The sequence below is a fragment of the Tiliqua scincoides genome, chromosome 1, assembly GCF_035046505.1.
Source record: "Tiliqua scincoides isolate rTilSci1 chromosome 1, rTilSci1.hap2, whole genome shotgun sequence".
Taxonomy (NCBI): domain Eukaryota; kingdom Metazoa; phylum Chordata; class Lepidosauria; order Squamata; family Scincidae; genus Tiliqua; species Tiliqua scincoides.
In genome coordinates this window covers 225,599,738-225,614,824 of record NC_089821.1, presented here as the reverse complement: position 1 = coordinate 225,614,824, position 15,087 = coordinate 225,599,738, and the positions used below count along the sequence as shown (strand labels likewise).

General features: G+C 44.2%; 1 protein-coding gene and 1 pseudogene across 1 annotated transcript in view; one reads left to right on the top strand and one right to left on the bottom strand.

Moving 5' to 3' along the window:
- The window catches only part of WDR27 (WD repeat domain 27), a 155,532-nt gene that overhangs the window by 98,084 nt on the left and 42,361 nt on the right, over window positions 1–15,087 (top strand). The window lies entirely within an intron of this gene.
- Window positions 8,076–8,194, bottom strand: LOC136638165 (5S ribosomal RNA; annotated as a pseudogene).

Sequence of the window (15,087 nt, the reverse complement as noted above, 5' to 3'; positions counted from 1 at the left end):
CGTAAGTGCACCCAAGCCCCTGCAGCCCCCCTGGGCGGCGCAATCCTGGGGATCGCGCCGCTGCCTCCTCCCTGCCTCCAGGTTGCCTCTGGCCCTTAAGGGGGCAGAGGCCAGGGCTCATAGGCTGGGGCGTCGCGACACCCCAGTTTGAAAAGCCCTGCCATAGAGGAATTTTGGCTGCTGGAAGTCTCCTCAGGTTAAGAGAACATTTGTCCCTTTGCTCCTGGGTTAGCCCCCACAGCCACAGTGGTCCATGTCCAAGTTGATCTGTGTCAGCTGATCAGGACCAGAAAGGGGGATAGGATAAGATGCGCCTGTGATGATGATCCCACCTGCCTCCTGGGCCCAATTCGCTCACCCCCACCCCTTTTAATTGAGAACTTCTGGTCTGTTCTTTTCTGGTCTCACCTTAGCCTGCTCTGCCTCTGTTGATTTGAAGCCCTTAGAACTCAACTCCAGCTCAACCCTGACCCTTGCTTGCTACCTTTGGACCTTCTGATCCCTCTTTGACATTGTCCCCAACTTGTCATGATACATCAACTGCCCCTGGTTCCTTTGTCCCCTGCCTGCCTACTCTGTATAGTAACTGAATCCCGCCTGCCCCACTTCCCCCACAACCTGGCTCAAAGTCAGGCCATGGCTTGACAGTTGGTTGCCACTTCTTACCAACACATACTTTCAAATGTATTGAATGGGAGGACCCAAGATCCTCCCTTCAAGGATCTTGAATAATGTTTTTCAAAACAGTGCAATTAACAGGAGGAAAGTATGATAGGCTCTAAAAGAATGGAATGCTTAATTCCTGTGTGCAGAACAAATGAAGGGCAAATTGTTTCAAGTTGTTTCAAAAACACTTAATAGCAGAGAAGTGTGGGAGAATTAACCTTGTTTTAATTTTGAAATAGCACAAATGTGCCATGTTTTGGACATGGTTTAGATTCCAATCATGGTTCATTTTTTCTTCTTCTGTTCTGGCCTTTTACTAGGAAAATGAACACTGGTAGCCTCCTCTCATAAATTGATGGTAAACAAAACAATGTGACTGTGAACAGGCATTTTCTCAGTTCTAATTGTTAAGCTAAATTCTAAAGTTTGTGTCAGGTCAAGCAGCTGATGGAGGTCTGACATGACCTTCCTTTTTCAACAATTCCGACTGAACACCAGCAGGAGAGAGTCTCAGAAAAATCTCACAGAAATTGTAACCCGTGATGGCATTTTTGAGACTGTCCTGATAAGGCAATTTGGGCTGATTCCCAGTACAATACTGAGGCAATGGATTATGCATCCTTTTCCTCAAAGAGAAAGGAGAATAGCATTGACAATAGTATCACATGTTTAATAAGCCACATTACTTGTTGCTTGAGCCCATCACTGAATTGGATGGATTTCCCATGGAGGTCTGTTTCTCATTGATTGTGAAGCGCTATGAAGAAGTGGCACAAAAAGGTACAAGTACTGAGTATAACTTGGATGGTGGGGAAGATGATTTTACTATGACATGAGAAGAAAGGATTCTGCCATTCCTCCCCATGTCACAGTCCAAATCTGAATCCCCCATAGCTGCCATTTAAGAATACACACAACTAAAAATACAATCTCTTTCTTCTATGGGGCTTGCCCATCCAGGTAGGTGTAAGTGAAAGGATTGTGAGCCTGGACTAGCAAGAGTACAAAGGGTAAAGAAACATCACATTAGTGGTCTGTTTTATTTTCTTCCTTTTATTGGGATAGATGGAGGTTTCAGTAGTGCCAATCATCTACCATCCTTGTATAAATCCAGTGTCAATGGGTACCAGTTGTTAGGTGCTGTGTTGGTTCCGCCTAACTGTCAGAGGAAATTAATATGACTGCAGCTCTTTATGGAGGATTTCACTCCCTACCAGTGAGCCCCATATTTCAGGAGAGGAAACAAAGGCAAGAAGAAAATGCTGAAAAATTGAGTAAACAAACATTTATTCCTCTTAATGTTTCTTCTGATGATTATTTTTTTGTCTGGCAACATAGAATCTTTTTTAGCCTAATACTCTGAATTTAGAAGCAAAAGGGGGAAGTTCTTGGCTACAAGTTTGCATGCATGTTCCAGGATGCCACAGCTATGCCTGGCTGCATTTGTGGCTTGTCAAACTAGGCTCCACCAACCATGGAGTGTGGCCTGCCACACTCTTTGACATCTCAGGCAGGCAGCAATCACAAGAGGGCTGCCTGAGAGCTTGCGACTTTTTCTTTTAACAAATCACAGCTTCTATGCTTTTTGGGAAGCAAAGTCTCTCTCAAACTGCTGTCAACCCTTGTCAAAACAATTGACTGCCTCCAGCCCTTGTAGAGTTCTGCAGACCGTAATTAAGAACAGGACAGAAAATTATATGCATTCCAATGATGTGTCATGAGCGCATATATTTTGGGTGGAGGCAGCTATGTGGAGTGAACAATCTATGTAATGAGAAAGAGCCAAAAGGGACTAGATGAGAACCTGCAGGCACTGTACATTTTTGGTACATTTGCACATAAGCCCGTGTCATTCATTGCACTCAACTAGCTGCAATCTGGACAATCTTTCAAACGTCATAGAAACAACTGCACTGATGCTCAGGCTGACGTTCCATGAAGGAAGACATCCGGCTCAAGGGATAACACAGCACTGACATCCATATCACACACTCAAGTCCCCTTCCATTTATTTCAGTGGGATGAGGCTCTGTCAGATGTGACCTGTGTGGAATGAGAGTCGCTTGTCTGTGGCTTTAGATCATTACACTGTGGTAACATCTGGAAGTTGAAACCATGCAGGTGGCGCCCATTGTGATGGAGGCAGTCCCTGTTGCATAGAAGGTGTGGAACTGCCATGTGATCCACCCATGTAGTTTTAACTATCAAATGGCAGTCAGTGGCGTGGGATGAAGCCTACAAAAAGAGCTCTGTACAGTGGTGCCACTAGTCTGGTTTCACCCAGTGTGGGGCAGGGAGAGGGCAGTGATGGAGGGGTAAGTGGTACGGGGTGGGGAGTGGGCAAAATGGGACAGGGGGAGGGCAGCAATGGCCAGAAAAGTCTCCAGAGCCTGGCCTCCTGTATGTCCTGGCCAGGAAATTTCTAGCTCCCATCCTTTGGTGTCAACCCACTCCCATGGTGTCACACAATGTGGTCTGTGCCTCCACATCTCCCCTCGCCCCAAGTTGCCATTGGCTCCATATAGGAGGGCCCTTAAACACATTCAGATTTGTCTGCATTGCACCATTTCTTTTTATGGCCTTGTCCTTCCCATTAGGTTCGTGCGAAGACACAAACGGACATTCAGTAAATGAAGTGTGTTACACACTAGCAGAAATTCTTATATATGTTTTTCATTCCCATACCATGATAGGCTCTTCCTACATTTTTGGTGGTTTGAGTTACTACTAACTTGCTTGAAATAATGAAATGGTCACTTTTAGGTTCCCTGCCACTAAAAGCAAAGGGAACCTCATTCATTCTCTAGGCTGGCCATCATTTTGCTGATTTTGTGTCATCCATGCCCATCATGACAAACTGACATGAAGAATAGATTTGATGACCACTGGCGCCTTCGTGGCAGTCACAGCTTCATTTTTATAGCCATAAAATGAAGGCATGTGCCTCTATTTTTATTTCCTTTGTGTCTTTGGAATCAGAAAAGAAAATCTTGCTGTGTTGGCCAGGTTCATTTTTGGCACATTCCAACTCTCAGAGAGCAAAAGGAACACTAGCCGAAGAACAGTCACGGAGACAGAAATGGCCCAGGAGCTGCAAATAACTGTGGGCCAGACATTCCTCCTCTGAACTCTTCAAGATTGTCTTAAACTGCAAATTTTAAAAGTTACTGATCATTTTGATTTAGATTTATTGTGCTCGGCTTCTTGTCTCTGACAAATGAGCATTAGAATAGAGGCACATAGAGGAGATTTGTCAGAGCAAGACAAGCAGCTCGTACTCCTTTAATGGCAACAAGGTTTTTTGGTTTTTTTTTTCCAGTGAATGGGAACTCAGTGGGTGGCTAATATTAACAGGTTGGTATCCTAGAATTAATCTGGGTTTGATTATTCAAATTTTGGTTTTGCTTCCAGCGTTTTTGATGCATTGATATTTCTGGGATGCAAAGTCATATGCATTGGTCATTAGGGAAATGAAACACAAAAGTAGCACATGCTTGGCTACACTTTGAAAGGATTCATTGAAAACATGTCATAGTTTTCCTTCCACTGTACTCATTATTGTTTTGCTTCTTGCAGGCCCAATTTATAAAATGCAGTTTATAAAATTTATAAAATGCAATTTATAAAATGCAGTATTACACAGTAGAGGTGATTTCTCCTCAAAATCAAGATTTCAACTGTGTTTTAGGAGAATAAAGCAAATTAGTTACACAACCTGATTCCAAGCATGTTTAGTTACAACAGACAGTCTCATGGATTGAGAACTGGTTGAAGACCACGAAACAGAGAGTGGGTGTCAATGGGCAATTTTCACAATGGAGAGAGGTGAAAAGCGGTGTGCCCCAAGGATCTGACTGGGGACCTGTGCTTTTCAACCTCTTCATAAATGACCTGGAGACAGGGGTGAGCAGTGAGGTGGCAAAGTTTGCAGCCAACACCAAACTTTTCCTAGTGGTGAAGGCCAGAAGTGATTGTGAGGAGCTCCAGAAGGATCTCTCCAAACTGGCAGAATGGGCAGCAAAATGGCAGATGCGTTTCAATGTAAGTAAGTGTAAAGTCATGCACACTGGGGCAAAAAATCAAAACTTCACATATAGGCTGATGGGTTCTGAGCTGTCTGTGACAGATCAGGAGAGAGATCTTGGGGTGGTGGTGGACAGGTCGATGAAAGTGTCGACCCAATGTGCGGCGGCAGTGAAGAAGGCCAATTCTATGCTTGGGATCATTAGGAAAGGTATTGAGAACAAAACGGCTAATATTATAATGCCATTGCACAAATCAATGGTAAGGCCACACCTGGAGTATTGTGTCCAGTTTTGGTCGCCACATCTCAAAAAGGACATAGTGGAAATGGAAAAGGTGCAAAAGAGAGCGGCTAAGATGATTACTGGGCTGGGGCACCTTCCTTATGAGGAAAGGCTACAGTGTTTGGGCCTCTTCAGCCTAGAAAAGAGATGTCTGAGGGGGGACATGATTGAGACATACAAATTATGCATGGGAAGGATAAAGTGGATAGAGAGATGCTCTTTACACTCTCACATAACACCAGAACCAGGGGACATCCACTCAAATTGAGTGTTGGGAGAGTTAGGACAGACAAAAGAAAATATTTCTTTACTCAGTGTGTGGTTGGTCTGTGGAACTCCTTGCCACAGGATGTGGTGATGGCATCAGGCCTGGATGCCTTTAAAAGGGAATTGGACAAGTTTCTTTAGGAAAAATCCATTATGGGTTACAAGCCATGATGCGTATGTGCAACCTCCTGATTTTAGAAATGGGCTATGTCAGATGCAAGGGAGGGCACCAGGATGCAGGTCTCTTGTTATCTGGTGTGCTCCTTGGGGCATTTGGTGGGCCTCTGTGAGATACAGGAAGCTGGACTAGATGGGCCTATGGCCTGACCCAGTGGGGCTGTTCTTATATTCTTATGTAGAGGAAAGGTCTACTGGGTTCAGAACACAGCATTGCAACCTAAGTAGGTTTTTTTGGGAGGGGGGGGGAGTAAATTCTACAGTGATGTTCCTGTACATAAATCGATGATATATCCCCCAATAAAGATATGTCCTCAAATAGCTGACAAGTAAGACTGGCAAAAGGAAGTAGTTGTTTGCACAAAATTAATTGATGGAATTCCCTACTGCAAAATCTGATGTTGTCTCAACAGCTATTATGCATAATAACGGATGTAGGAATTTTATTCGCAAGCACTTTCTTTACAGTATAGCTATCTGCCTTATGGTGCAATCCTAATCCGAGAGGGGGGCAGGATCAGCTGCAGTAGTGCATGCCATATCCTAATCCCGAGCCCTTATACAGGCTGCTTGGATTTACACCAGCTAAATAGCTGGCATGGATCCGCGTAGCTCCATAGGGTAGGCTGGGGCCCGACACAGACTAAGGGGGGCAAAAATCCCCTTACCCACCAGCCTCTCAAACTGTGTTGGAAACAGCGCAGGCCATGTAGCCCAGCTGTACCAGTGTAGGTCAGGATTGGGCTCTTAGTGCTTTCAAAATGGCTTTTTATTAATTTAAAAAATTTCTCATTTCCCTTGCCAAAGCAAATGCCCAAAGAGGCTTACAAAATTTACATAAAATGACCATAAAGATAACCATAATAACAGAACATATGACATATAAAAACAATTTGAGTCTGCAGATTCCGTTTCACAAATAACGTAACTAGGAGTGAAGCAAAAAAAAAAAAGCATCTTTTGAAAAGCAAAAAGTGCAGTATATAATATACAAGAATGGGAGGATGTAAATGGGATGTAAACTTGTTAAGGGTGTGCTGACAAAAAGGAAATGATGCACCATAAGAAAACCATTGGCTGAAAAGCCCCTCTCATAGGAACCCTTATTTAGGCAGATGTGTTTTAAAGAGCTGGGCTCAATAAAACATATTGGCCATCAAGCCTGAAAAGAAACCGTTCCCACCCATTTTAAAAGTACACAAAGCCCAACAGTGACTTTCACACAGATGCTGAGAAATGGGAAGGCTCATCCTTTTTCCTCGGCCTGCACTCACCATTTGGAATGTAAATTCAGTGATGCATCATTTGCAGCGGATCCATCTAAACTGTGCACAGCATGAGGTTTCAACAACCAGAATCACATCACATATGGAAAGGCTTCTTGAAGCATTTGGTTTGCCTTCCTTCATTCTGTGCGTAATCCCAACATACATCAGCTGGTCAGAAAGGATTTTTGACTCCAGAGTCCCTCTTCTTGTCTGTCAGGTGATGGCTCCTCCATTGCATATGTACCAAGAGACAATTACTGTACGAGTTAATGGTGATTTATTGACACTCCCATCTTGAGGCAAGCATGACAGAAGCTGTTTGGAATCTCACTTTTTCTCTGTCTTGGGATCTCCGTGGGGGAAAAGGTTCACTTGAAATACACTCTTGGCTTTGTAAATGGCCTGGGATGAAACTAGCAGGCTTTCTTATTGCATGACTTGCTTTAATTAAACAGGTGTGCACCACTTAACGATGTGGATACATTCTCCTATCCCCGCTGTTATGCGATTAGGTCATTAAGTGAACATTCAGTCCAATCTATTGCCTTTGTTGTGTCAACAGACACTCCCTGCCAGACACTAGCTGGCTGCATAGGCTACTGGAGAGAGATTGCCTCTTCTTTGCATTAAGAACCTCTCTGTTGTGTAAACAGACACTCTGCTGCAGGTTATGGGAGATGCGATTGCTTCATTAAGAGCATCTTTATTGTGCTTTGACTGCCATCATATATGCGGTCTGTCATTAAGCAAACAGTTGTTAAGCAGCACATGCCTGTAGTTTCATTCTCGTTAGTGTTACCCCTTGTAGTTAATTGCAGGAAAAACTGTGATTCCTTCTTACTGTTATTCCTTAACCCCTCTATCCCTTTTATTTCTGCATGGTGCCATTGTGCATAGGGCTAATTTCATTGGCAAATTGGAGCATGTTGGGTAAAAGATCAAGAATGCTTTCTCATGCTGTGGTCATTTTGTTGTGTTACAGTTATGGCACTTGGAGAATCTGTCATATATAATGGAGAGAATGTATGAGAGAATCTTAAGCAGCTCTAGGTTTGGAGGGGTTCCATGGTGGAGAGAGGTGAGAGAACTAGTTAGGGAGGGGGTGAACCCTGACTCTAGTGACTTGTGCCTGGATCTGATCCCCTCTTTCCCAGGCTGCCCCACCCTCTTTCTCTCCTCTGACATCCCAGCTGCATAGGCAGTATAGGTCCAATGAAACCCATAGGTAACCAGAAGGCCTACTCAGAGGTAAGTAAAAAGATTTTACCTACCTCTGTTTCTTTGATTGCATGTGGCCAGTAGGGCATGTAAAGGATTGCCCAAACAGGCTCTATCAGTTTTAGAAGATGGCAATGGCTGGCAACCTTCAGTCTTGAAAGACTATGGTATAAGCCTACAGCACCTGGTATTCCCAGGCGGTCTCCCATCCAAGTACTAATCAGGCCTGACCCTGCTTAGCTTCTGAGATCAGACAAGATCAGGCATGTGCAGGGTAACAAAGATGTCTCCTGCCATAAAGGGATGACAACCTAGGAAGCTGAGCAGTGCCACTGTAGGATAGACTGGGCTGTCAGAACTACAGTACTGTATATTTCTAGGACTAGGCTGTAGGCTCAAAAACAGTAGGAACAACAACATCCTTTGTACATTCTAGGAAAGCAACTTCTAGTCCAACAAAATACTTTCCAGGTTATGAAAGTTCTTAAAACTGTCAGGGGAAATGTCCTAGCTTCTCAGCAGTGAACAAGAGTGAACTCTAGTAAATCTCATCAAGAAAGCAGAAGAGAGCAGATTTTCCAAGCACTAATTCAGAACAAGAGAGGACGCCCTTCCAGCATCCCAGGGAGCTCTTTCATGCATGGCTGCATCCCATTGGAGGGATGGCTGGAGCACTCTTTCCTAATAGCCCTGATGCCAAGACCATGAGTAAGAGTTTTTTTCTTAATAGCAAGAAGGTGACTCTAGGTGAATGGAGAAAAGCACTGTCATTTCATTCCTCAATCAGTATAAATATCCTGGAATATTTTTCCATGAGTACCTTTTTCATAGAGGAAAAAAGTATTGAGAAATGATACCACTTTGTAGCAAGAATACAAAAATGATTCTTGTTTGTCTCTACTGGTTTCATTCTTACTATTTTCCCAAGGCTAACATTTAATGAAGGGGATACATTCACCTCTGGAAATAAGTGAAAGGAGATGTACAGGAAGTTATTTAAGAACATCAGAAGTAGTTTTGGTCTATATGTGGCCTTTAGTCAGTTGGATGAAGAGCTACAGATCACAGGAAATACTATCAGGGTAGGTAAAACTAATTGATGGACTGGTAAGCTAATGAGTAGCCTAATCTAGTAGCCCGATGGGCCAACAGGACACATGCTGTATCCTATCCATGGGGTAGTTTCAAGCCCTGGAATCCTTCTCAAGTTAAGTGAACATTTGTTCCCTTGACCCTGAGCAAGCCTCCCCTGTCTATATAGGTCTAATCAGCTCTGCATTAGCAATTTTGCTGGCACAAGTCTGAGCGGACTGAGGTAGGAGGATCGAGGACAGGAAGGGGGATAGGATATCTGCAGAATTGCTGCCACTGTTAAGCATGCCATTTCCACCCTTGACATAGCACCATTTCTGCCCCAGTCCATGCCCTTCTCCCTCCCCGCCCTGTTCTACCCATTGCCTCCCTTCCCCCCCATGCCAACGCTCTGGCAATGGGGGCTCCCATGGTGACTGCTGTCACTCAGTCACCAGAACTCAATGGTTGTGGCAGTGGTCAGCTTGCACTCTATGATGCACTGCATTTTGCAATGGCCAGAAAGCACACTGTGCGGCCGGAACATGAGTTATTGGCACCCAAGCAGGCACATAGGATTTGGCCCTTAGTATAATAAAGGCAACTTCATGTATCTTGTTTTATTTCTATAGCAGTTTTATATTCGCTACAACCGACATGCTCAAGAAACCAGGCTCCCAGCTGCTGAATTCCAAGCCAAGTTTCAGCTGTATATCATAACTATAGGATGTGTTTATTTTTTTCTCTCCCACTGAACAAACTAGAATGAATTCAGATGCTTGACAGGAGGGGGAGAGGGAAAGGGGAGGGAGTTTCTCTCTTTCCTTCCAGTGCTGAATGACAGCTTCCAGTTATCATCATTCCATTTGTTGTGTATTAGCAAAAAGCGTAAGAATGCAGTAATAAAAATGGTGTTCTACCATGAACTTTAGTTAGCAGCCACATCTCACCTCTCCCCAAGCACGCCTATTGTCCAGTGTCCAGTAATAATAATGTGTAGCAAAAAAGCTAACGTTTGCTTGCCTTTGCTTGGCAGACATATCCATTCCTTTCTATCATAGGTTCACAGATGACCATCACTAGGCAGAGAAGACAATGACACTAGGCAATGAAAGAGCTTGGATGACAACAAGAGCGACAGCTGAGAAAGACTTGTGACAAATTGAGCTGAAACCAGGAGAGAATCTGTTTTAGGGCTGATTCCGTGGTGGTGGTAAGGCAAACTTATTTCTCCATCACTATAGAGTTTGATCAGTACAGGCTAGTGAAGGTACTCTGAGGGGCAATTTCGTTGTTGCACACTGCCTCCTGGGGAACCAGGGAGGAACTCTCTGTGACCCACTGTGTTCTATTTGCTCAACACTTTACGGAAAGAGTTGCTCAAATCCCCAGTGACTTGGATTCTAGGTTATTTGCACTGTTATTATCAATCATCAAATGTGCAGGTGCTTTACGAAGAGTGGAAAGATGGGTCCTTGCTCTAAAGAGCATACAATCTAGATCAGCCATTTTCAACCTTTTTCAGCTCACGGCACACTGACAAGGCACTAAAATTGTCAAGGCACACTACCAGTTTTTTACTTACATTTAATTACTACATTACAATTAATTTGAAAACAATTAATACAATTAAATCATTACATGACAAAGGGCACAATCCTAACCAGGTCTACTCAGAAGTAAGTCCAATTTTGTTCAATGGGGCTTACTCTCAGGAAAGTGTGGTTAGGATCGCAGCCAAAGACTCACAAGAAGATTGGAGAGGAAAGTATATGTGATTCTGGAAAGAATCTGGAAAATGTTGTTCTTAAAGTGTAATGCCAGAAAGTGTTGGCAAGGAGAGGTCAGACTGAGCACATAGTGCAGAGGTGTGGGGTGAGAGGCAATGAAGACACATGATTGAAAGAAGTGCAGGATTCAGCTGGAGTGGGGGGGGGGGGAGAGAATGAGGAAAGTGATTCTGGACCTTTGAAAGGTGCAGAGGAGTGAAGGGAGGGAGAGTAGGAGAGGCACTAACTGCGATTATGAGATTGGGGGGGGAATCTGCCTGTGGGAGGGAGTGGGGTGGGGAGATCTTGGGGTGGTGGTGGACAGGTCGATGAAAGTGTCGACCCAATGTGCGGCGGCAGTGAAGAAGGCCAATTCTATGCTTGGGATCATTAGGAAGGGTATTGAGAACAAAACAGTTAGTATTATAATGCCGTTGTACAAATCGATGGTAAGGCCACACCTGGAGTATTGTGTCCAGTTCTGGTCGCCGCATCTCAAAAAAGACATAGTGGAAATGGAAAAGGTGCAAAAGAGAGCGACTAAGATGATTACGGGGCTGGGGCACCTTCCTTATGAGGAAAGGCTACGGCGTTTGGGCCTCTTCAGCCTAGAAAAGGGACGCTTGAGGGGGGACATGATTGAGACATACAAAATTATGCAGGGAATGGACAGAGTGGATAGGGAGATGCTCTTTACACTCTCACATAATACCAGAACCAGGGGACATCCACTAAAATTGAGTGTTGGGCGGGTTAGGACAGACAAAAGAAAATATTTCTTTACTCAGCGCGTGGTCGGTCTATGGAACTCCTTGCCACAGGATGTGGTGCTGGCGTCTAGCATAGATGCCTTTAAAAGGGGATTGGACAAGTTTCTGGAGGAAAAATCCATTCTGGGTTACAAGCCATGATGTGTATGTGCAACCTCCTGATTTTAGAAATGGGCTATGTCAGAATGCCAGTGCAAGGGAGGGCACCAGGATGCAGGTCTCTTGTTATCAGGTGTGCTCCCTGGGGCATTTGGTGGGCCGCTGTGAGATACAGGAAGCTGGACTAGATGGGCCTATGGCCTGATCCAGTGGGGCTGTTCTTATGTTCATATGTTCTTATGAGAAGTGCCAATTGCCTGCTCCTGTATTTAAGAAGAGTGTGACCAAAAGCTCAATCCTAGGCAATATGTTTACTCAGAAGTAAGCCCCACTATAGTCAATGGGGCTTACTCCCAGGTAAGTGTGGCTAGGATTGTGTCCCAATGCCCTTCCCCTAAAAGGCAAAAGGCAAGGCAGGGAGGATTGCTTTGGGCAGTTGCAGGCAACTTTGGCCGGAAAAGGGGCTTTCGTGGACCCTTCGCCAGGCCAGCCAGTTCGTGGGCTGGTGGCCTCAGCAGACAAACTCCCTTCTGACCTTCTTGCCTGCTCCTGCCTCCCTCCTTCTCACTCACTCCGCAGGGGCATCTCTGGCTGCCCAATCAGCTTGCGGGGTGAACTTGATACCCAATCCTAGGTGTGTCTACTCAGAAGTAAGCCCCATAATAGTCAATAGGGCTTACTCCTAGGTAAATGAGGATTGGGTTGCAGCCTTTCTCTTGCTCAGCAGCAGGAGATGCAAAGCAGCCCCGGGTTGCTCTTTTTCCGCAGGCAGGCTACCTGCCTCCTCTGGCCCCGTGGCACACCTGAGACAGCCTCACGGCATTGAAAACCGCTGATCTAGATATTGTCACAAGGGGGACAACAGCAGGTTGGAGGATGGAGGCCAGGACAAACAGGAAATGTATGTGATTGTTTCAGTTACATATACATACCTTACGGTAGTTCTCGAACTTTTAGCATCGGGATTCACTTTTTAGAACTGAGAATCTGTCAGGATCCACCAGAAGTGATGTCATGACCGGAAGTGACATCATCAAGCAGGAAGAGTTTTAACAATCCTACCCACTCTTACCCAGGAGTAAGTCCCATTTACTATCATTGTTAAAAGCATATACATAGTAGTCTGTTAAAAGCAGAGATCTGTAACATTTCCCCAAATGCAGTCACAGACCAGTCTAATATATTAGAAATAAAATATTGAAGTGACCACTGGATAAAGGTGAGTGGTATTTGTTATGTCCCTTCATATGTCAGAAGGTCTTGGGCCAGCCCAGAAATGTGCCAGAAATCCTTTGATTTGGAGCAGTGTTTCTCAGCCAGTAGTACAGGTACCACCAGTGGTACTTAACATGGTGTTTGGTGGTACTTGAGGGACCACTGGACATGTCTGCCTGGCAACGAGACCAGGAATGCAAACACAACGAACAGCGGTAGGAGGCTCGGTTCAATGGGCGGAGCTCAAAAAAAGCCCTCCCATCTACCCTGAGCCTTTTACTGGTGTTCATAGATTAACGTCGGGTCTCCCAACTCAAAAGGAAAGGCCTAGTGAGGGGTCTTTACTCCCAACTGGCAATGATTCATTGCCAGTTACTTCCAGTGGTACTTTGAATAGGTGGACAATGGGAAGTTGTATGGGAGGGGGAAAATGTTGAGAAACACTGATTAAGAGGGACCTCCTATGCTGGGGATTGCAACCCCACACTAGGCCTTTACCCTGATCCCCTGTGGAAGCAGTGAGCTATACCTATAAATCAGAAATAAATAAATTATGCCCTCATGTAAAATAAAATTGCAAATATGCTTTAATGTTGTAAAGATCAGAAGGTCTGCTCTTCAGCTTGTTAAAGAAAACAGTTTCAGAGGTCTAATAACTAATAAGTATCACTTCAAATTAAAATTTCTATTTACCAAGGCATAAAAGGTTTATATATGTTTGGTGTAAGAACTAAAAAAAAGGGGGGGGCATGTTTAAGATGGGTTACATTTCTATATAACATTTATTTACTATTTTAATCATATAGGATTAGAGGAGATCTTTCACAACCATTTATTGCTTTATTTTACTATGTTAGCCGCTTTGACAACTATGTTGGTTGAAAAGTGGTATGTAAGTTTAAACAACGATGGTAACAATGACAACAACAATGTAATCTCCCCAACCGTAAGGTTGTTCCTTCTCACTGTATGACGTAATGGCAGAAATGTGCGGATCTCAGCGGATGCTGCTTTGGTTCCACACATTCCATTCTAATTTTTATCATAATCTGGAAAGACACTTTGCTTTGTGCTTACTGATTTTCAGCAGCAATTTGTGGTCGCTCCTTACATCATGGGTGAAAGTTTTCCTTAACATTCTTGCGTCTGACCACAGAGGAGACTCTGAAAACAAACGTTAGCATCAGGTATAAAGCAGCCTAAAGAAATTACTGGAAGGGCCACATTTTCATTGAGTGTGCTAAAGAAAACAAAAACACTTTCTGCCATGATTTATGCAGTCATCATAAAACCGCCATTTGCTAGATGTTCAGCAAGAGAACATGAGCTCAATCTTCTTCTTCCAGCCTGGCATAAACAAGGGTGTTCTATTCCAAGTGGACATAAACCACAAGACTCCTTGACATTCCCGCTGTGACAATTGTTGTTATACCGTTTGTAGATCCAGCACTGACTCCCCTTTGTCAAACCCAGTGCTCCTACAAGGAAAGAATAAAATCCCATTACACCATCCCCTCACCTCAGGATTCCCAGAAGCCAATTTGGTCTTGCTGTGCAGAATAATCATGTGCTTTCTATTTAAGGTTCTTTTTCTCACTGAGGCGGCAATTCTATCCACACTCACCTGGGAGTAAGATACACTAACTATTATGGGACTCACTTCTGAGTAAACATGCATAGGATTGGGCTCTGAGGGTCCAATCCTATCCAACTTTTCCAGTGTAACCACAATGCAACCCCAAGGTCAGGGAACAAATGTTCCCTTACCTTGAGGAGGCCTCTGTGACTCTCTCCCCACCGCAGGATACAGCTCACACCCCATTGGCATGGCTACACCAGCACTGGAAAATTGGAAAAGGTTGGGCACTGAGTCATCTATCTTTCCATTTGGTCTTCAATTCGCACTTGATCTGAACTACATGGTTCGATGAAAGAGGCTTTAACAAGAAGCCATTTTCAAAATAGATTGAGTGTCACTTGCTTTCACAACTGGAAAGCACTCACATGGAACCACTATTAGTATGAAATAGCACCTCCATGTTGGGACTGCAGAGACAGCAGTTGCAATTTATACAACCACAGTAGCTTAAAACAGGGCTGATTAAGGAAACCAAAGAGACCACACACATACACACACCCCTATCTGGTTCAAACAAATGGTGCCTCTGCATGGGCAGCCCTGCTCAATCTCAAGGGCTGGACAGTCCTACATGCTCTCAAATATTAGGAAGAAAAATAAGGACTCTATTGCTGAAAATGT